This window comes from Anomaloglossus baeobatrachus, chromosome 6 (genome assembly GCF_048569485.1).
Source record: "Anomaloglossus baeobatrachus isolate aAnoBae1 chromosome 6, aAnoBae1.hap1, whole genome shotgun sequence".
Taxonomy (NCBI): Eukaryota; Metazoa; Chordata; class Amphibia; order Anura; family Aromobatidae; genus Anomaloglossus; species Anomaloglossus baeobatrachus.
This window is the reverse complement of record NC_134358.1, coordinates 220,002,796-220,027,056: the sequence shown is the minus strand read 5'-3', so window position 1 is coordinate 220,027,056 and position 24,261 is coordinate 220,002,796.

The window sequence follows — 24,261 nt, the reverse complement described above, 5'->3', positions numbered from 1 at the left end:
CAGCTGTGAAGCACAGATCGCTGTGTGTGACAGCGAGACAGCAACAACTAAATGTGCAGGCAGCAGGAGCCGGCTTCTGCGGAGGCTGGTAACCAATGTAAACATCGGGTAACCAAGAAGCCCTGTCCTTGGTTACCCGATATTTACCTTTGTTACCAGCCTCCTCCGCTCTCACTGTCAGTGCCGGCTCCTGCTCTGTGCACATGTAGCTGCAGCACACATCGGGTAATTAACCCGATGTGTGCTGTAACTAGGAGAGCAGGGAGCCAGCGCTAAGCATTGTGCGCTGCTCCCTGCTCTGTGCACATGTAGCTGCAGCACACATCGGGTAATTAACCCGATGTGTGCTGTAACTAGGAGAGCAGGGAGCCAGCGCTAAGCGGTGTGCGCTGCTCCCTGCTCTTTGCACGTGTAGCTGCGTGCACTGGTAACCAAGGTAAATATCGGGTTGGTTACCCGATATTTACCTTAGTTACCAAGCGCAGCATCTTCCACGCGGCGCTGCTGGCTGGGGGCTGGGACACTGGTTGCTGGTGAGCTCACCAGCAACTCGTGTAGCGACGCTCCAGCGATCCCTGCCAGGTCAGGTTGCTGGTGGGATCGCTGGAGCGTCGCAGTGTGACATCTCACCAGCAACCTCCTAGCAACTTACCAGCGATCCCTATCAGGTTTGATCGTTGTTGGGATCGCTGGTAAGTTGTTTAGTGTGACTGGGCCTTTAGAAAGCCAAGGAAAGCACTCAGTTGTTTCCAACAGCCATGATGAAATTGAATAGAATAACAAACTTGTTCGACCATGTTATTCCATTCAGTCTATGACTTTAGGAACAGGGGCTTAGAAATCCAATTCTTATGATTAGTGGAGGTCCTAGCGATAGAGCCTATGGAGCACGTATTTATTTATCTCTTTTCCTCTGCTCTTAAGAAGCATAAAGTATAAATATAAGCAAAGAAAACTGCTGTACCAGAATTTAGACACTAAAAGCAAATTATTCAGGTGTAGGCAAAAACTTCCAACAATTGTTGTGGGCATGATGACCATGATGAAACGGATGGAGCAGGGGTTGATTATGGGCATTCCCTCTCATTCATTCTAATAGGATCACCGAAGATCAGCGAGCGCTGCGCTCGGCAATCTCTGGTGCTCCTGACGCACCCCAGGGCTTTGGGATACTCGGTCCTGGGCTGTATACACTGTGTGCAGAATTATTAGGCAAATGAGTATTTTGATCACATGATAATTTTTATACATGTTGTCCTACTCCAAGCTGTATAGGCTTGAGAGCTAACTACCAATTTAGTAAATCAGGTGATGTGCATCTCTGTAATAAGGAGGGGTGTGGTGTAATGACATCAACACCCTATATAAGGTGTGCTTAATTATTTAGCAACTTCCTTTCCTTTGGCAAAATGGGTCAGAAGAGAGATTTGACTGGCTCTGAAAAGTCCAAAATTGTGAGATGTCTTGCAGAGGGATGCAGCAGTCTTGAAATTGCCAAACCTTTGAAGCGTGATCACCGAACAATCAAGCGTTTCATGGCAAATAGCCAACAGGGTCGCAAGAAGCGTGTTGGGCAAAAAAGGAGCAAAATAACTGCCCATGAATTGAGGAAAATCAAGCGTGAAGCTGCCAAGATGCCATTTGCCACCAGTTTGGCCATATTTCAGAGCTGCAATATTACTGGACTATCAAAAAGCACAAAGTGTGCCATAGTCAGGGACATGGCCAAGGTAAGAAAGGCTGAAAAACGACCACCTTTGAACAAGAAACATAAGATAAAACATCAAGACTGGGCCAACAAATATCTTAAGACTGATTTTTTAAAGGTTTTCTGGTCTGATGAAATGAGAGTGACTCGTGATGGGCCAGATGGATGGGCCAGAGGCTGGATCAGTAAAGGTCAGAGAGCTCCACTCCGACTCAGATGCCAGCAAGGTGGAGGTGGGGTACTGGTATGGGCTGGTATCATTAAAGATGAACCTCTGGGACTTTTTCGGGTTGAGGATGGAGTGAAGCTCAACTCCCAGACCTTCTGCCAGTTTCTGGAAGACAACTTCTTCAAGCAGTGGTACAGGAAGAAGTCAGTATCGTTCAAGAAAAACATGATTTTCATGCAGGACAATTCTCCATCACATGCATCCAACTACTCCACAGCATGGCTGGCCAGTAAAGGTCTAAAAGATGAAAAAATAATGACATGGCCCCCTTGTTCACCTGATCTGAACCCCATAGAGAACCTGTGGGACCTCATAAAATGTAAGATCTACAGGGAAGGAAAACAGTACACCTCTTGGAACAGTGTCTGGGAGGCTGTGGTGGCTCCTGCACGCAATGTTGATCGTAAACAGATCAAGCAACTGACAGAATCTATGGATAGTCGGCTGTTGAGTGTCATCATAAAGAAAGGTGGCTATATTAGTCACTAAATTTTTTGGGTTTTGTTTTTGCATGTTAGAAATGTTTATTTCTAAATTTTGTGCAGTTATATTGGTTTACCTGGTGAAAATAAACAAGTGGGATAGGAATATATTTAGTTTTTATTTAGTTGCCTAATAATTCTGCACAGTAAAAGATACCTGCAAAAACAGATATCCTCCTAAGATAGCCAAATCTAAAAATAACTCACTCCAACTTCCAAAAATATTAAGCTTTGATATTTATGAGTCTTTTGGGTTGATTGAGAACATAGTTGTTGATCAATAAAAAAAAAAATTCTCTAAAATACAACTTGCCTAATTCTGCACACGGTGTATTACTGGGATAGTTCACTGGGTGGCCGTTGCCCGATTCCGTGACCCTGGGGGTCACTTAAAAGGGAAACTGTACAAGGGAAAAATAAAAATAAAATGTTTTTCATGATGCCACTTGCGGTATGCGGCTATATGGGGAAAGCCACCGCTGCAAAGTCTCTCACTGCTGGGGCTGGTGGTATTGGGCAGCTTAGGTGTGATAGCTCTCCACAAGTAGAGCTAGGCCCCAGGGGAGGATGATGGTGGTTGTAGTCTGTAGGTGCAAAGGTGTAGGAAGAATTCAGACAACACAAGGGCTGTGGTTTAACTTGTGCTTTACTCACTGGTTTGGAGTTGCTGCTACCCGGTTTGTGCTGGTCTTTACCAATCCGGTATTCCCTTTGTAGCAGTGTTGGTGTAGTGAACTGGTGAGTTTTACCTCCATGCACCCTATAGTAGTTGGTGGGTCCCCATGGCTTGGAGCATTTTGGGGTCCTCTCCTGTTTTCTCTTTCTTCGTCCATATGGCAGGCAGCTTGAACCTTTCTTCTGTCGGACCTCTGTCCCCGTTCCAAAGTTCCTTCTCTGCTGCTGTGCCCCGGACACTAATGTTGGCAAGGTCCTCACCGGGCAGATTCTTATCAGGTGAGCCTGAAGCGTCTTCCTGAACTAGGGCTCTGTACCCCGTCGGTGTTAGGTCCAGTGAGTACTCGTACGATACTCCCTCTGGCAACCGTACTCCTTTTTACTCAGTAGTCACTTTACACTTTCCATCCGTGTACTGACTTCTGAGTAAACATCTTACTCACTTCACGTCTACTCACTGACTTACTGTCTGGTAAGATGTCCGTCTCACATCACTCCACTGACTAGCTCCTCCTCCTCCTCCCAGGTTTCTGACTAGTGGATTGGATGTGTCCCGACCATTAGGTGGCCATCCATCATGTCCATCTCTAGCTTGTCAGCCAGTCTGGGGAAAAGGGTGTGGATTTGTGTGTGTATTGTGGTGTTTACCAGCACTGGTCGTCCAGGAACCCGGGGTTGATTGTAGTACCCTGTGGCACCTGACACTCAGGGGCGCCACATTCCCATTAAGAATAGATGAAAAGGTAGTGCGCTTGATTAACCTTGTTGATTGAAAACACAGTGATCGGAAAGTTATCTCCTATCTCGTGGATAGGGGATAGCTTTAAACTTGAGAATACCCTTTTAATTAGACTAGATGAAAAATATTAAACATATTCAACTGTTGAGTGTTTATAGTGTTATATAAAGACCTATCCGCCTACCTTGTTGCAACCTGTAAATCACTCATCTATCCTGATACTGTAGTCATACATTATTCATATTTGCTCACATTTCTTATTAACCTGCTGTTTAAAAATAAATGGCCAACCAATCTGAATGGCTGGAGGATTATGGGGTGAGAAAGAGACGCTGCTGATCTGAGCACACATACAGTAGATGTCCCCACTTCCCTTCTCCCTCATTACAGTAAGGAGGACAGATGCTGAATGTGGCTGAACGCTGAAAGAAACAATTGGAATGCTACAATGATTACATTCAGGGATAAATATTATCTGGCCAGCTAGGTTGTATAATTTTGTCTGATAATTTTCTGCAGCTGAGAGTTTGAACTAAACCGCCAAAGCAGATGTGAAAGTCTTAGCGGTACGGTAAGGGCCTATCTACATGGATGATGATGATATACGAGTGCCCCCATGCCCCGGTAAGGCGTGTCATGAACATAGCCTTAGTTGTACGGTAAGCGCCTATTCACACGTGTAACGTCCTGGTGGTGGATCCTCTGGGCCGTGCACCGGACTCCCCTAGTGAGGCAACCCGGAGCTAACCCCTGTACAGGGATTGTCCGATCACCCCACCAGAGGGCCTAGATGCACGGTAGCCGGAGCACTAGTGGTACAAGATCAGCGTCTTTCAGGGAACTGGTATACGGATATCTCTGGGTCCACGGAACTCCGGAGGCAGGACGGAAGACGGGAACCAGGTTCTGGTGCCGGGTAGAACAGCAGGCGGAGTCCGGGCCCTGCTGGACGTGAAGACTGAGGTCACCAGGTGAAGTCGGGAATCGGAGTCGGGTTCAGGCTGATGGAAGGAGGTGAAAGAAGCACAGCTGACAGTGACCAGGAGACTTCCAGAGTAATCCGCAGTCAAGACCAGGTAGAGGTGGCAGGACTGGCTCTGCGGAAGAGACAAGGTTAAAGAGAGACAAGGCACTAGGAGACCTGAACACCTAGCTAAAGTAACACGTTGATCAGGAGCCGCCCACACGGAAAGGGAAGTCTTATATACCCTGCATCTGTATCAGCCATATCCTGTTTCAGGAGTGCTGGGCCTATAAGACAAGGTGAGTGGGCGCGGCCCCACCCTATACACATGCATGAGCCTAGGGGCCAGAGGCAAACACAGGAGACCAGGGACAGGACGCAGGGGAGCACGAGCGGGAGCAGTGGCCGCGATCGGTGAGCACGTGGACCGGATCAGTGAGTAAGGAGCGGTGTTGTGACACTGAGACCGGATCAGTGGGTAAGAAGTGGTGCCGGTACACCGGGAGCGTGACAACACCGATGATGATGATATACGAGTGCATATGGAACACAGACTCTTGAAAGGCAAAGGGCCAACTCATATGTTCTATTTGTCTGAGGAGAGAAAATGACAGCATGTACTACTTTAATATGGTTTTTGGGACAGTTTTCTCTACTCCAAGTCAATGGGCCCATTAAAACTGGAATACAACATGTGAGATAGTGGGGGGACTCATATGTGAAGAATGGTATGTATCCCTCAGAATGCACACAGAAACATATTAGAGTACTGGACAGTGGTCAGTCCACTCCCTCCGGGCCGGGTTTTGGATATGGCTCATGACCACTGATTTAATTTAAAAGTTCCTGCAAAGGCTTGGGAGGGGCAGAGTTTGTTTTGTTAGCTGCAGATCAAGGAGCTTTCTGTACGCCAGCCTTCTGTGGAGCTACAACACAGGTCTGTGGATTCTGCTGTCGCATCGTGGAGCGACCCGGCGGGGCCATCTCCCATGGTAACCGGTATCTTTTGTCTGCTATTATATTCAAACTGTGTGGAACCACGGCTGCGACCTGTAGGACATCTATGGTTACCTGTTGTTTCCAAGTGCTGAATAAAAGCCAAGTGAGTTGGACTGTACTGGGTCACTGCCTCTTTATTTCCCTGTGCAAACCCCGCAACGTTACAAACAGGACACAAATTTGATTTAATTGAAACAATGTCCATTATTCCCTTGTTAAACACCGATGAGTTTTACATTGTTTTTCTGTTCTATAGCAACCTGAAACGCAGTTCTGACATTATGCTCCCAGGCATTTCGGTTCATGATGACATCTGTTATCAGATAATTACCACTTATAGCACCACTGTGGGCAGCATCGAGAACCTCTTTGGCTATCTTTCGAACCTATCTTTCGAGAACCTTTTGGCTAACCCATGTCTACTACATTGCTCTGCAACACCACTGTCCAACTCTATTTTGTATTCCCAACTCTACTACATCACTGAATAAGTCTGCTAAACCTCTGGCAGGTTTTGACTTGGATTTTGTGATAAACCCAGCTCTGCTGTATCATTTGATAGCGCTGTCTTGCCACTATGCCAGCTCTATGGTGGACTTTTTCAAACTCAGCTCAGTTATATCGCTGAGTGAACTTGTCTATACAACTGGTCTAGCTTTGCCTCTGAAGCTCTAGTGTTGCCTGTATCTCATTGCTAAGTCAACATTTTACTGTCCTACTCATTTCTCTAGTTGCTGTGATTCCAACTTTGCTACACCAGTTGGTAAATCTTCACTCTGCTACATCTGATCCTGTAACTTCAACTTCAGCTACTTCAGCTTCCATTGATCCAATTCTGCTCCTTTAGCTGCAATTCTGCTGCATCAGCCTCTGTTGTTCCAACTTGGTCACTATACTTCACCAATGCTATCTTTCCTTGCTCCATAACGACTACTCTTCTGGACCAAACACTTTGAGGATCCACCTTCCCAAATGAGACATAACAGCAACCTAACACAATGTCCCATTACCGTAAATATAAAATAACAAATATTGGATACCAGCACTATATTTTAGGCAACTTGGACAACTAGCCACCGGAATATGTTCTGCTGTATACCGAAGAGTTCATACTATCCATACAAAATGTACCAGATATCCAGATACATTGCTCTTCCCATATGTATACCAGCAATATGGAAATCAAAACTTTGGAATAGATAAGGGGTGAACATTAACCCCAGTTTTAGTCATTAAGGATATTTCAATGGTTAATCTGAAAACTATCTCTTTCTGATGATAGACTCTAGCATGGCCAGAGCTGGAGGAATGTTTAAGCCATTTTCCTGGCCCAACAATAAAGCTTACAGGCATTTTTGGAATGTTTACATTGCTAAAAGTGTTTAAAGAGGATAACATGTCGTCTCGCTGACATGTATTCCAATATTGTATGGAAAGTAAGCCTAGGCTGCTGAGCACGAATTCAGCTCCTGGATCTTATGCAATTCTTTGTTCATAGCCAAAGTTTAGTATAAAAACATACTTGGTATTGGGAGAATAAGGAATATATAAAATCTATGTGGTACAGTAAGTAAGTCAAGATGCAAATGCGGCACTACTGCAAAGGTTGGAAGTATTTATATGGAGATAAGCAGCGTATGCTTTCACTTAATATAATTCAATTTAATACATTTTCTTTTAAAATAAACATTTTGTGACATTGTTTGAAAAGAAATATAAAATTTTACTTTTAACTAAACTTGTGCTCAAACTCTTGATATTTTAAAAGCCTTGTCTGATGTAAAGATTTCCCAGTGAAACAATCACAGAAAATTCAGAACATCACTGTAATTTTACTAGATATATGGATTGTACTGTGTAGTCAGCAAAATCTAAACGCAGCCATATCTGTAAATGGACCTTTCTGTCCTGCTTATATTTATCCTTATATGTTTTTAGACTTTTTGGTCTTTTTATTGCCCTTTTCCTGCACATTGATGTTGAAAACTTATTCTGTGAATAAAATATTGATATGAAATTAATGTGGGGCCGATTACAGATTTTAGCTCTCACTCAATCATTTGAATACAGACATTACAGAAGAAGGAATTGTTTTCCTAGAGACAGTATAGTACAGTACAGTACAGTAAGCTTTAACTTCATCATCACAACAATAATATAATACTAATCTTTATTTCTATACCGCCAACATATTCTGCAGCGCTTCAGAGGTTCATGTACAAACACAAAGAAGTAACTGTTATAGAAGATACAATAATTAAAGCAAAAATAAAGACAACCCTGCCCATAAGAGATTACATCTACAATAGGGTAAGGTGGGGGTGACAAGGTACAAGGGATTATTTACAACGATGGCCCAGCCATTGCAAAGAAATGGAGGATAAATAAAGGCTGCATGAACCAGTCACCAGCGAATCTTTGTAATGTTTTTGGGTGCGGTGGAGTCTGATGGATTATTGTGTTCTGAAAAGTAGTGGCGGGGCACAATTTGAATTGACTTTGATTAAGGAAGGTGATAGTTCACCCTAAAAAGATGTGTTTTTAGGGAGTGTCTGAAATTGTGCAAATTGTGGCTTGTTTTAGTTTCTTAGGGTAGAGCATTCCAGACGATTGGTGCAGCTCGGGAGAAGTCTTGGAGCCGGGATTGGGAGGTTCAGATTAGTGTGGATGTTAGTCAAAAGTCGTTTGCGGAGTGTAGAAAAAGGGTAGGATGATAGATAGAGATGAGGATGCAGATGTAGGGGTGCTGCACTGTGGAGAGCTTTGTGGGTCCAACAAGCAATTTAAATTGGATACTGTAATGTATGGGCAGCCAGTGCAATGCCTGTCAGAGCAGAAGTGTCCGAGTAATGATTATCCAGATAGGTGATCCTGGCTGCTGCATTAAGGATGAACTGCAGAGAAGAAAATCTAGTTAGGGGGAGGCCAATTAATGGAGAAATACAGTAGTCAAGGCAGGAGTGGATTAGGGCCACAGTGAGGGTTTTTGTAGTTTTCAAGGTGAGAAAGGGGCAGATTCTAGAGATGTTCTTCAGGTGCAAGTGACAAGAGCGGGCAAGAGATTCCCTATAGGAGGTGAAGGAGAGATTGGTGTCAAGAATAACACCCAGACAGCGAGCCTACTGCCTAGGAGTTATCATGGTGCCGCACAAAGAGAGGGAGATGTCAGGTTTAGGGAGATTAATATACGAAGAGAGATTAGAAGAAGTTCAGTTTTGGAAAGGTTAAGTTTCAGATAGAGAGTAGACATTATGTTGGAACCTGTGGACAGACAGTCACTGGTGTTCAGTATTACAGCAGGGGTGAGGTCAGGGGATGAGGCGTATAAGTGTGTGTCATCAGCATAAAGATGGTGCTGGAAGCCAAATTTGCTGATGGTCTGTCTGATTTGGGCAGTGTAGAGAGAGAATAGGGCAAAGTACTCAGTCTTGTGGGACCCCAACAGTGAGAGGAAGATATGGAGCAAGCAAATGATACACTGAAAGAGCAGTCAGAGAGATAGGAAGTGAACCAGGAGAGAGCCGTGTCCTTTAGACCGATTTGATGGAGCATGGCAAGAAAAAGATGTTGGTCAACAGTGTCAAAAACTGCAGAGAGGTCAAAAAGAATAATTAGAGAGTAGTCACCATTATGTTTTGCTGTCAAAAGGTCATTGGTCACTTTGACGATGGCAGTTTCTGTCGAATGTAGGGGGCAGAAGTGAGACTGTAATGGATCTAGAAGAGAGTGAGTGGAGAGGTAATGAGTGAGTCGGGAGCAGACTAGTTGCTCCAAGAGTTTAGAGATGAAGGGGAGTTTGGAGACTGGTCTGTAGTTGTTTCTGCAGGATGGGTCAAAAGAAGGTTTTTTTAATAATAGATTAATGATTTGAAGGAGGAGGGGAAGATGCCAGTAGAGAGAGAGAAATTGAAGATTTTAGTTAGTTGAGTACACACGACAAGAGAGAAGGACTAGAGTAGGTGTGAGGGAATGGGGTCAGTAGTACAAGTGGTTGCACAAGAAGAAGAGAGGAGCCTGGAGACTTCTTCCTCTGTGACTGGGTGAAAAGGGCAAAGTGAGCAGAACAGAATTTGAGGAGGGATAGGAATCGTGGTGCTTGGTGGCTGAGGACCCATCTCTCAATGGATATTTTTTTTACTTTCTCTTAGCAGGCTAGATCAGCAGCACAAAGATCTGTAGTAGAGAGCTGCACATTATGAGTAGGGAGTGAAATGTGTCAAAGAAGTTTTTTGGATTGTTGGAAAGTGAGGAGATCAGAGTGGTGAAGTAGGTCTGTTTGGCAAAGTGAAGGGCAGAGTTATAGGTTTTTAGCATGAATTTGTAGTGAATAACCGTTTTCTGGTGTGCAGGTTTTCCTCCAGAAGCGTTCGGCTCTCCTTGAGCATCGTTGGAGTAAGTTTGGGGTATGACCCATGGCTGTTTTACACTGTTTGGAGGTTCTGAGGGTGAGGGGCGGTACTTTGTCTACGGTACGTCTGAATCTGTCATTGTAATGATTTACCTCCAGATCAGGACAGGAAAAAGAGCAGATAGAGGACAGTGATGTATGTAGAGATTCTGTAAGTGTCTGATGGTCAATGGCCTGTAAATTTCTGAATATGTGTAGGTGAAAGTTAAGTGGTTAGAGATAGAAGCTGAGATGCAGATGGGGAGGTGGGGTTGTTCATAGGGATATAGAGGTCTCCCAGGATAAGGGTTTATAATTCTGAGGACATGAAGTGTTGCAGCCACACAGAGAAAAGGTGAAGGAACTGAGTGGGTGAGCCTGGGGGGATGGTATACAACTGCTACTTTGAGGAAGAGGGGATAGAAGAGTCTAATTGTGTGGACCTCGAAAGAAGGGAGTAAAGGCCGCTTTACACGCTGCAACATTGCTAGCATTGGCTAGCAATGTCGCGTGTGATAGCACCCACCCCTGTCGGTGTCACGATATGTGGTGATCACTGCCGTAGCAAACATTATTGCTACGGCAGCGTCACACGCACATCCCTGCTCTGCGACGTCGCTGTGACCGGCAAACCGCCTCCTTTCTAAGGGGGCGGTTCGTTCAGCGTCACAGCGACGTCACAGCAGCGTCACTTTACCGCCGCCCAATAGAAAAAGAGGGGCGGAGATGAGCGGCCGGAACATGCCAACCACCTCCTTCCTTCCTCCTTTTCTGGTGGATGCATGTAAGGAGATGTTTGTTGTTCCAGCGGCGTCACACACAGCGATGTGTGCTGCCGCAGGAACGACAAACAACATCATTACTGCAGCAGCAACGATATTGGGAAGAGGGGGGTATGTCACCGATGAGCAATTTTGAACGTTTTTGCGATGATTCAAAATCGCTTATAGGTGTCAGACACACCCTCATCGCTAAATCGGCCGGATGTGCGTCACAAATTCCGTGACCCCAACGAGATCGCTTTAGCGATCCCGTAGCGTGTAAAGCCACCTTTAGAGTGATAGAGCTGGGAGGATTACCTGGAAGGGGCATTGTGGGGACATAAGTAAGCCAACTACACCACAATGTTTGTACTCAGGTCTTGGTGAATGGGAAAGGTTTAACTCGCCATGAGAAATGGCAGCAGGGGAAGTAGTGTCAGAACCCTGAATCCAGGCTTCTGTAAGGGCTAGCAGATTAAGAGAGTTATTGAGAAAGAGGTTGTGGATGTAGGGAAGCTTGTTGCATAAAGACCGTGGAGTCTTGAGTGCACAATTAAAATTGGGAGCTGATGATGTATAACTAATGTTAATAAAGTTAGTAGGGTTTCTATTTGAGGTGGGGGAATAGGTAAAGTTGGCACATGGTCACCCGGGATTAAGACAGATATCGCCTGAAAGAAGCAACAGTAAGAGGAGAAAGAACAGATAGTTTTTCGATTTGTGACATGATTTATGATGCTAAACCGTAGAGCATGATGTACTGAGATTATTCTGGAAGGTGAAAAGAGCATGGGAGCTGTACATAGGAGAGGGAAGGAGAGAGCGGCTGATGTGAACGAGTGGCAATGGACATATGGGTGAAGAATTACAGGGATGTTACAATACAAATAAGTCAGAGAGATTATACAGTCCAGTACAGACAAATACAGTTCACACAGCATCATCTGCTGTTTCTCCAGCTATCCTGCACTTTTAGCTAAAATTCCAACTTCTGAACTCCCCAAAGATTAGCTGACTGAAAGAGCATAATATTTCCAACAAGTGGTACTTCCCCTTCCACATTTTCCAGGTACACAACTCTAAATTTTTTAGCTTCTGAACATGGTAGTGCATCTCGTTTTAGCTGAGTCTTCTGTAAATGAAACTAAGTTGCAATTCCAGCCTCAAACACTATAAAAAGGGAATTTGTCAGCAGGTTTTTGCTATGTAAGCTGATGACAGCATGCTGTAACAGGTAAAAAAAAACCCAAAAAGCAACTATGGTTCTCTTATCAGTGTGTTGAATTGTCTTTGTAAACTAATGGATTTATTACCCTGTGATTATCATCACAGGACTAGAAACTCATTTGGATGGGACTCTGACACACCACTCGCTGTGATTGACACCTCACAGTCAATATTATTGGTCAACAATAAAGGGGAAATTATGCTCATCAGAATGTTGCGGCCCTTCTAATTAGCTGTTTGTCAAAGGTGGAGAGATTCGATCATCTCTCACCAAGCTGTTGCAGGTAGACAGTAGTCCAGGAGCTATTGACATTACCAATTTCCGTCTTTTTGTTTTATAACACACACTGAATTATAAGATGCACACCAAATTTAGAAGAGGAAAATAGGTAAAAAAAAATTTTAATGTTAAAATGAGGGTCAATCTTATAATTCTTATGCTTCTTATAATATTTCACCAGCGGCGTTGGTGGAGCGGCTCAGGATGGTCACAGGAGGTAGAATCGGTGATTCTGTGGGCTTAGAGGAGGGGGTGTCATGGCTCAGGAGGGTCAGTTAATGGAAGGTCGGCGATACTGTGGGATCAGGGGTGTTACGATAGCAGGTGCCATTGACCTGCGGGCGGACTGAGTGTTCCATTGAATTGCTCGTGGTTGACGAGATTGACTTCAAGAAAATGGCTGTGGAGCCAGCACGTGCCCAGATAGGACTCTGTTGCTAATTCCTTGAAGTCCATCATGTCAATATGCGCGTGCGCTGCCTCCATGAAAATTTTCTTCAAGTTCATTGTGTCAACCACGGGTGATTCAATGGAGCCTGCACCACAATGCATGTTTTGATTCGGTTCATCAAGGATTGCTGAAACAATGCCAATAAGAGGCTTATATTGAAGAAAAATCAGTTACATAAACACATGCTCACAGGCAAAGACATGGTAAAATTTGGTATTTTAGAATAGGAAAACAAATGATTATTTGAGCACTGCATATTTCTTATTGAAGTTTGTTCAGCAGAATATAAAGAAAATATATTGGGTCTTTGAATTAAGGCCGCTTTACACGCTGCGATATCGGTACCGATATCGCTAGCGTGGGTACCCGCTCCCATCTGTTGTGCGACACGGGCAAATCGCTGCCCGTGCCACACAACATCACCCAGTCCCGTCACACTACTTACCTGCCCGACGACGTCGCTGTTACCGGCGAACCGCCTCCTTTCTAAGGGGGCGGTTCGTTCAGTGTCACAGCGACGTCACAGCTGCGTCACTGAACCGCCGCCCAATAGAAGCGGAGGTGCGGAGATGAGCAGGACGTAACATCCCGGCCACCTCCTTCCTTCCGCATAGCGGCCGGGAGGTAGGTAAGGAGAGCTTCCTCGTTCCTGCGGTGTCACACGGAGCAATGTGGGCTGCCGCAGGAACGAGGAACAACTTCGTTACTGTTGCAGTAACAATTTTTGAGAATGGACCCCCATGTCACCAATGAGCGATTTTGCACGTTTTTGCAACGATGCAAAATCGCTCATAGGTGTCACACGCAATGGCATCGCTAATGCGGCCAGATGTGCGTCACCAATTCCGTGACCCCAACGAGTTCGCATTAGCGATGTGGTAGCGTGTAAAGCCCCCTTTAGGCAGCTAAATATAAGCCACAATATGAATTTACATAAATAAAATATGGTCTGGGTCTTGGGCTCTACTTGTCCAACCACGGCACAGTTTGACTGGTAAAAGAAAGACATCTCCAAAAATGCTTAACTCCATAGTACCAGGGAACAGTTCTCCTCTGATTATATCAGATACAAACCTATTATTAATAACTGGTGTCATTCACTCAGTAAACAAACTGCTGAAACATTATAGTGTAATATACTCCTACGGAATAATATTATCTTAAGAAGCATGACTGGAAGGAATTCAATGCATGCAGCACTTCCGCGGTAGCAGCTGTGAGGATGGGCATGTGTTGGACTTCAAGTTGTAGCCTTCTTTCAAGGTTTCATCACTTATGGCTAATTGGGTCCTATTTATTAATATCAGCAAACCACCATAAAAATTACTTCCCTTCTAATACCTCTATAGGATTTCTTGAATAGTTTAAAATTTCACAGTATTTATTTATAGCATTGATGATCCCTGAACTGTACAGCAGCTGTTCAGAGATTAAGTTTATATCTGTGTAGCATGTAGAACACAAATGGAAGCCACCATAGTAAAATGACTACTGATTGCTGAGTTATCAGGAATGTAAAGGATACTCACTTCTGGTGAGCAGATCCAAACTTTAAAGTTCGGTGTTCGTACCGAATACAGACTTTTGAGTTTGAGTGCTTTACGTATGCAAACCACAAGAGTGAGCATCGATGTTCTCAGAAACACTTGGTGCTTAGGCTTAGTGTGACTGCTTGCAGTGTTTGAATGGCTGGCACTGGGGGTAAAATCGGCATTTTTGGATGTAATGTGTACAAAAAACAAATTAAAAAAGCCCATCCTTCCCACGGAAGTGCTCTCTTTATGGCTCTCTGTATGTGGAAAGAGAGACAAACTGCCAATTAGTGACTTACAAAGGGGTTCAGGTCAAGTCCAGGTCTCAAACAGAACTTTATCTAAGGTCTGGCTGAAACTGACCTGAACTTCCATGGGTATGTTGATCTCTAATACCCACTTAAAAGTATATTTCATTTTTATGCACCTGATGAGGCTAGCATACTTAGCTTAAAATTCGATATCAGAATAGCTATACAATTCTGCTTCTCAAATTGTCTTATTAGGAGTCCAGCTAAAGCTTAGCTCACATGTTATGGATTGAGTTATAGATCAGATAAATCAAAATTCAAAATCATAGAAACATAGTCATATGTGTGTAGATGCATTAATTAGTGAGTAGCTAACAGTTTTGGGAAGCGCAAACGTTTACTGTATACTTCCCTTGTTAGTGCTACATATGTGCCACAACAAAGGTGAAGATAGGTGACTCTAAGGCAAACTGAGTGTCTCCACTCAACCAGGGACATCACATGGTGGAAATGCCATATTTCCCTGCAATATTTATAATAATCCGATGTCCCAATAATCCATGGATATATCTGTGTTCATAGAACAAAATTGTTTCTGTGGCTGAAAGCGCAATACACAATGGTGTTCGAGCTTAAGCAACTACAGAATTGAAATATCATCCCAAAATATGGATATAGCATAGTACATTTGATATACCTATATTAAAGATGAATAATATCTTTAGAAACATTATTTCACTAGGGAAAATATTACACAAAGTAGCATTATGTCCTAAACTTGCAGTTCCTTGAATATAATTATCCTTCATATCTCACTGTCATGGGTGTGTCACAGTTGACAGACAGTCTTGCGATGTCTGGCTGTAGAAGGTCGCAGCGTTTGGTTACACAAACTGCTCTCTGATATTCTATTCTTCCTGCTATGGAGTAAATGGAATCCTAAACTCATATATCTTCTCCTCTTGGGGTTTATCCCTTTCCTTTTAGGACTTTGCTGATATTCTCAACTTTCCAGATACTTCACCCATTAAATTCAACCCATGTTGTGGCTCTCTCTGAAACTTTTTGAAGTCTTTCTCCCCCTCTGTAGGATCTTTGAACTCAACGTTGTAACCTCAACTGTTGGGTGCATTAGTTTAACGATTGCCTCTTCTACTGGTTTTCTAGGGTAGGGCAATTACTAGAGTTATACTTATTCATTGTTATCATTTTAGAGTGCAGCTGTATGTATTTTGTAGTTATATTGTGTTTTCAGCTAGCTCCTGTTCACACCTATTTGATGTGAGGGTCAGTCTGTTTGATATATTTGTAATGCATTTCTTTCTTATTGAGCACTCCGCCCTGTAACCAGGATGTGTTCATTCCCCTTTATAGCTGGATCCTAGCTGCCCAGACATGTAGGTTTTTAACCCAGATAGAAGCATTTGAGTTAGAGTCCCGGTATATTGAGATATACCTTGTTGCTGGTTACCGGGCTCACATGTATTGGCCAATACGAAAGCTAAATATCTTTTTTTTTTTTCCAAATATTCCAATAGCAGTAATGCAATACTAGAGTTCTATTTTTATTGTTAGCATTTTAGAGTGCAGCTGTATGTATTTTGTAATAATATTGCGTTTTCAGCTAGCATCTGTTCACACCGGCTGTATGTGAGGGTCAGTCTTTTTGATATATATCCCAGATGTTGCTCATTCCACTGATGAACTAACCATATGGCTAATGGCTGCTAAATAGTTGCATATCCCTGTAGCAGGGGTGGTGTGGATGAAGATATGTGTCTTTGGGAAAAATCTTGAAATAAAAGGGATTTTGCTAGTGAAAGGCTCTTCAAGGGACCTGTTGAAGTGTAGCAACACAAAATAACGGTTGTCCACATGCTCCCTGCATCTCCCCCAAACTTGTTTTTAAGAATTTAACCCCTTAACGACCGCCGATACGCCTTTTAACGGCGAGAAATTAGGGTACTTCTTCCAAACCGCCGCTTTTTAACGGCGGTCAGAAAAAAGCGTCTAGCGCCCCCCAGAGTCAGAAAATTTCCAGGGTCTCAGCTGCCGGGGGTAGCTGAGACCCTGGAGATCATGATTCAGGCCGGTTTTTCCGGTCCCCGCTCACCTGATGACCGGTATACACCGTATACCGATGATCAGGTTACAGTAAATGGCAGCGCTGGTAAAAAATGATTTATCTCCCATCTGGCATAAACAAACATGTCAGAAGGGAGATAAATGTCCTCCCCGGTCCCCCGGTGTCGCCAAAGTGTCCCCCCCGATCCCTCCCGACCGCCCCTCCTGAAAATCCAAGATGGCATCCCGCACACCGGCGCGCACAGCAGAGCGTCGGCCGCATTTCTCTGGTTTCTGTCGCATGTGCTATGACACATACGACATAAAACTGCTCCCCAGGCCCTGCCAGGTCACCCCCTATTCCCACCCCGGTGTTCCCCGGTGTCCCCCCGTACCTGTCTCAGCTCTGATCCCCCGCGGCCCCCTCCTCCTTCACAGTGAACGCCGGTCACACGTGCAGAGCGCGGCTGTCAGCTCAGCTTCCTGGTTTGCTTTCAGAGACGCTGGCTCACTGCTCCCACTCTGCAGCTGTGACCTGGGGAGAGTGGGTGCAGATTCTTTGCACCCACTCTCCTCAAAGGGAGGGTCTGCACTCCTAGAAAATGGGGGATACGTTCCCTGAACGTGCTTCCCATATTCTAGAAGGTCCAGAATCGTTGCGGGACTTTCACAATGGATTACAGGGACCCGATTTTTTTTTTCTTTTCAATAAATTCGTGAAAGAGGGAATAATTTGGGGAGTGTTTTTTTGTTGTCAATTTTTTTTTTATTACTGTCAATTAGTTATGTCTGGTATCAAATAGACGCCGTGACATCACTAATTGCTGGGCTTGATGCCAGGTGACATTACACATCTGGTATCAACCCCATTTATTACCCCGTTTGCCACCCCACCAGGGCAACGGGATGAGTTGGGGCGAAGCGCCAGGATTGGCACATCTAATGGATGCGCCACTTCTAGGGCGGCTGCGGCCTGCTATTTTTAGGCTGGGAAGAGTCCAATAACCATGGCTCTTTCCACCCTGAGAATACCAGACCCCAGCTGTCAGCTTAACCTTGGCTGGTGATCTAATTTGGGGGGACCCCACGTTTGTTTGTTTTTTTTAATTATTTATTTATAAATAATTAAAAAAAAAACAGCTTGGGGAGCCCTCCAAATTGATCACCAGACAAGGTGAAGCTGTAAGCTGTGGTTTGCAGGCTACAGCTGTCTGCTTTACCATAGCTGGCTATCAAAAATAGGGGGACCCCACGTCATTTATTTTAATTATTTTTTTTCTTTTTGGGCTAAATACAAGGCTAGGCATCCTTTAGTGCCACATGAAAGGCACTAAAGGGCGCCATCTTAGAATATGCAGGTGGGTGGGATGTTAAATATGTTTGACATCTATCCATTCATCCACTGTAGCATTTTAGGCTGTGTGCCCACAATCAGGGTTTGCAGCGTTTTGGGCGCAGAGTGTTTTCCCTGCATCCATAACGCTGCGTTGTGCAGTACAAGCACAGTGGTAGAATTTTTAGAAATCCCATGCCCACTGGCTTCTTTTCTACGCAGCATAAACTGACCTGTGGTGCAGCTTCCTGAGCCTCAGCATGTCAATTTATGCTGCGGAGATGAGTGTTCTCTGCAGGTAGAATAGAACTAAAGTCCACAGCAACCTGAACCCAAACGTGGGCACGGGCAGCTGCGTTCTCCCGTGGACAACACTCACATCTCTGCAGGAAGGCTGACACTGTGTACTAGACGCCGTGTCGCTGGATCATGGCCACATAGCCTAACAGTGAGAATATTGTTCCTGCAGCAACATTTTTGTGAAGTATCTGTGGATTCAAAATGCTTACTATACTCCTGAATAAAATCCTTGAGGTGTCCAGTTTCCAAAATGGGGTCACTTGTGGGGGGTTTCTGATGTATTAGGTACCCAAGAGGCCCTGCTAATGTGACATGGTGCGCACAATTTATTTCAACTTTTCCAAAATTCAAATGGTGCTTCTTCCATTCCAAGCCCTCCCATTTATTCAAACAGAGGTTTTTAGCCACATATGGGGTATCCCTGCGCTCACACGAAATTGGATAACAACCTGTGGGGTCCATGTTTTGTTGTTGCCTCTTGAAAAAGTAAGAAATGTGATGTTAAGGAAACATTTTTGTGAAAAAAATGAAAATTTTCAATATGGCAACCTAAGCTTATCAAATTCTGTGAAGTATTCGTGGATTCAAAATGCTCAATATACACCTAGATAAAAGCCTTGAGGTGTCTTGTTTCCAGAATGGGGTCACTTGTGTGGAACCTTCACTGTTTAGGCAGCTTACGGGCTTTCCAAATGCGACATAGCGTCCACTAATTATTCCAGCCAAATGTTCAGTCAAATGGCACTTTTTCCCTTCCGAGCCCTGCCGTGCACCCAAACAGTTGATTTCCACCACACATAAGGTATCAGCATACTCAGGAGAAATTGCACAATAAAGTTTATGCTGCTTTTTTTCCTTTTACTCTTGTTAAAAAAAAAAAGCTATCTGGTTGAAGTAACAATTTTGTGGTAAAAATGTATTTTTCTTATTTTCACAGCTCAACATTATAAACTTCTGTGAAGCACCTGGGGCTTCAGGGTACTCACCAAACACCTAGATAAATTCCTTGAGGGGTCTACTTTCCAGAATGGGGTCACTTGTGGGGGACCTCCACTGTTTAGGCACCTCAGGGGCTCTCCTAATGCAACATGGTGTCCGCTATTGATTGCAGCCAATTTTGCAGTCAAATTGCACTCCTTCCCTTCTGAGCACTGCCGTGTGCCCAAACAGTTGATTTATACCACATATAAGATATCACCAAACTCAGGAGAAATTGCACAATAAATTTCATAGTGATTTTTTTTCTGTTACCCTTGTGAAAAAAAAGCTACCTGGTTGAAGTAACAATTTTGTGGTAAAATTTTATTTTTTTATTTTCATGGCTCAACGTTATAATCTTCTGTGAAGCACCTGGGGGTTCAGGGTACTCAACAAACATCTATATAAATTCCTTGAGAGGCCTAGTTTCCAATATGGGGTCACTTGTGGTGGTTTTTTGCTGTTTACGTACCTTAGGGGTCCTCCAAATGCGACATGGTGCCCACAATCTTTTTCAGCCAAATTTCCTTTCCAAAATTCAAATATTGCTCCTTTCGTTCCAAGCCCTCCCATTTGTCAAAACGAAGGTTTCAGACCACATGTGTGGTATCACCGCGCTCATAAAAAAAGTGGGTAAGAAAGATGTGGGTAAAATTTTTGGAATTACCTCTTGAAAAAGTGAGAAAATTGATGCTAAAGCAACATTTTTTGAGAAAAAAATGACAATTTTCAATATGACAATGTAATGTTATCAAAATCTGTGAAGTACCTGTAGGTCCAAAATACTCACTATACTCCTTGATAGAAGCCTTAAGGGAGCTAGTTTTCAAAATGGGGTCACTTGAAGGGGGTTCCTGCTGTTTAGGTACCTTAGGGGATCTGTAAATGCAACATGGTGCCCGCAATCTGTTTCAGCCAACTTTGCTTTCCAAAATTCAAATATTGCTCCTTTCGTTCCAAGCCCTCCCATTTACCCAAACAAAGGTTTCTGACCACATGTGGGGTATTGGCGCGCTCATAAGAAAGTGGGTAACAAAGTGTAAGGTCCAATTTTTGGTGTTACCTCTTGAAAAAGTAAGAAAATTAGTGCTAAAGCAACATTTTTAGGTAAAATGTTAATTTTTATTTTTTTCATTCCACATTACTTTAGTTCCTGTGAAGCACCTGAAGGGTTAATAAACTTCTTGGAAGTGGTTTTGAGTACCTTGAGGGGTGCAGGTTTTAGAATGGTGTCACTTTTGGGTATTTTCTGTCATCTAGGCCTCTCAAAGTCACTTCAAATGTGATGTGGTCCCTAAAAAAATGGTTTTGTAAATTTTGTTGAAAAAATGGGAAATTGCTCATGAACTTTGAACCCTTCTAACTTCCTAACCCCAAAAAATTTTGTTTCAAAAATTGCGCTGATCTAAAGTAGACAAGTGGGAAATGTTATTTATTAACTATTTTGTGTGTCATAACTTTCTGGTTTATGGGTATAAAAATTAAAAGTTTGAAAATTGCAAAATTTTAAATTTTTTTTTCAAATTTCAGATTTTTTCACAAATAAAATAAAAAAATATCATCCTAAATTTAACTCTAACATGAAGTCCAATATGTCAAGAAAAAAACAGTCTCAGAATCACCGGGATCCATTGAAGCGTTCCAGAGTTATTGCCTTATAAAGGGACACTGGTCAAAATTACAAAAAATGGCCTGGGCATTAAGTACAAAACTGGCTTCGTCCTTAAGGGGTTAAAATAAAGAATTCATTTTTAGGATGTTGACACTGTTTTTTTCGTCTCACTGTCATAAAACCTTTGGGCCCTAAAGATCACACTGAGTGATTCCCAATCATCACTTACACAGACTATTCTCTTCTCTTTGTGCTATATACAAATGGAAGCCTCTATGGTCTGGAGGCAGTATTGGTCCAGGTCCTGGAGAGACGAGTAATCACCTACACCAGCCAGTCTATAAAGAATCCAGAGAAGAACCCCGGTAACTACAACTACTTCATATTATAGTTACTAGCCCTGGTGTCGGCCATGACTTAAAAGTTTGCAGAGGAAAGAAAAGAAAAAAAGGGTTCTGAAAGCGACAATGCTTTTGTTGGAAATATGTGCAGGAGGTGATAAAGGAGAAGTAGGGAACTTACGCTCTGTGAGGGGCTGAAACCACTCACAAACACAACCAATCCTTCAATGAATTGTAATTAGCCTGCATCTACCCCCGTACGTCTGTCTTGACGCTGCAAAACATTCTGCCCTACGAATGGTTTATTGCATATTTTATTTTTTATATAAACAGTATATATATATATATATATATATATACACGTATATATATATATATATATATATATATATATATACACATATTTTTTTATTTTTATAAAATAAAAATGGCTCGAGGGTCTCCGGACCCGGGGGTTCGGGGTAACTCCGAAACATGATGGGGGGTTATTTAGAGGGGAGTTAGATAGTTTGTGACGCCACCCGTGGTGTGCGGTAATAGGGAGTACCACACACCACGCTGCCGTTGGGAGTACCCGAGGTGATTGAGTGGAGCAGCTAGGTGACTTTACCCTCCACGGGTAGGGATAGGGTTTGGGACCCTGGATGGTGGGATGTATGGCAGGGGGAGCGCAGACTCGCTGGTGGCAGGGGTTAATCAGGTACTTACTCAGAAGGAAAGCAGACGCTGATAACGTGGTAAACCAAGTCTCTGGGTGCTGCTGCCCTCCTGGGGGAGCTTGTCCGGGTTCCGTCCCCTGCAGCACTGCCTCGTGATCCGCGGCCTGCCTCCGTGCACAGAATTTTAGAGTGTCCAGGTGGCCGATAAGCTTGGTGCTTTCTGGGCCCCGCTCCCTACTATGGGTAGCAGAGGAGCTTGCTCCCAGGATCTCACGCTTGGGATTTCAGTGGGCTGCTTTGCTTGGAAAGCCCTATTCCCCTCGTTGTGCTAGTGCCCCTGATCTCTGAGCTTCGTGGGAACAGTCCATAAAGGCCTTGTCCTCCGCAGGTTAATTGCCGGATTGCTTGAAGCCTCTCCTCGACCTAGGGTCCAGTACCCCAACGTGTTTTTGGCCCCGGATCGGCAATTGGACTACAGCTGCCGACCGTCCTGCTCGACTAAGCCAGCAACCAGTCCCAATCTCCCACGACAGAGTCTCTGATTCCTCCGGGCCCAGACCACCGTCTGCAACCCAATCTGCTTCTATTCCTGGGAGCGCCAACTCCCAGCTTCCTCAAGCGCTTCACTGCTCGAGGGCTACCACTGAACTCTTTGCTCCCCTAGAGCCAACTCACTTGTCACCTCCCACCTCCCTGCCTGACCCCTAGGTGGGCAGCCCTATTCCAGCTTAGCAGCCCACTGGTGTGCCTGACAGGGTATGGTGCGAGGTGTGATTAGGATTTTTAGATGCTGGTGAAGGCAGCACTGCAAGCTGGCAACCCAGAACCATGGGGGGGTTGAGTCCTGCACTGGGAGATAAGAGTGTGCAGTACCCTGTGACGACCTGACTCGTCCAGGGGCGTTACATCATCCCACCGGTGGTAGTAGTAATCTGCCCCATGAATGGTTTATTGCTTTTTATTTTTAAGCTTTCAAGTTTTTTTCCTGTAAGGAAATCACACTGGTGTTGACAGCACCTTGCCCCACAAATGCTTAATTGCAAACAGCCTTGTGAGGGTTAATAAGGGTGATGATGGGAGGGGTCTATAAAAACCAATTGGATAGGAATCAAAATTATTTCCATGTTTTTTATTATATGTATGTTTTTCTGCCTGAGGAAGGGGGCTCCACCCCGAAACACATTGCAATGGTTGTTATTATGTGTACAGCAAAGATATATAAACCTTGACTTTATTTGCATAGGGTAATATTGTGACCAGAAGTATGGTGACACTGACGATTCACTGACAGAAAGACCGGCATTGGGTTAATGCTAGTAAAAGCTGCGAACTAGAAATTTAAGTAGTCATATGTAGTTGACCAGTCAATTGTTACTTTGTACCAACCGTGAATTGATTTGCGTTATCTTGAACGTTTGTATAATTTTCTGATTAACAATCACTTGCATTCCTAGCCGCAGTTGCTTTTATATTATCAGCACCTAGTGCCTTCTGTACAGGCATGTTGCTGCCTATATAACATGGCACATCAATCACCATCTTTACTTGAACTGAACCTAACAGAATAAAGAAAGGGCCGGAGTGGAAAATGAGCAGAGGCCCACATGACAGGGGTTGGTCCATGAGGGAATGGAGGGGTAGCTTTAAGGGAAGGAGATGGGGGAGGGGCATGTGACATGGGGTGGGTGTAATACATAGGAAAGTGCGGGAAGAGGAGCCATTTTAGGGTGCCTCAATAACTGGAGTGTACCAGTTCTACTAGTGTGTAGAAAACAATACTAAGGACCAGGGGGCACTCACTGCGAGTGGAAGAAAAGCGATTCCGACACCTAAATAGGAAAGGGTTCTTTACAGTTAGAGCGGTCAGACTGTGGAATACACTACCACAAGAGGTAGTAATGGCAGATACTATAACAGCTTTTAAAAAAGGGCTGGATGATTTCCTCAGTACACAAAACATTGTTGGTTATAAATGACTTAGTCACTAAATGTAGAACTGGTGGAGGAAGGTTGAACTAGATGGACCTAGGTCTTTTTTCAACCTAAGTAACTATGTAACTATGTACCCTCTCCCACAGTCACCTACCTTATGGCGAATATGGAGGCTTTGCTGGGGCAGCTGAGGGCGGCTGCAGGCCTGCGGTGTGAGGTCTGGCTGCAGGAGCAGGTGTCCAGCCTGCTGGGTGATATGGTGCCGCAGCGCAGCACGGAGGGGCTTGGACGGAGGCAACGGAGGACCAGGCCTCCAGAGAGACTAAGCCCAGAGACAACCCCTCGCTCCAGGCGTCG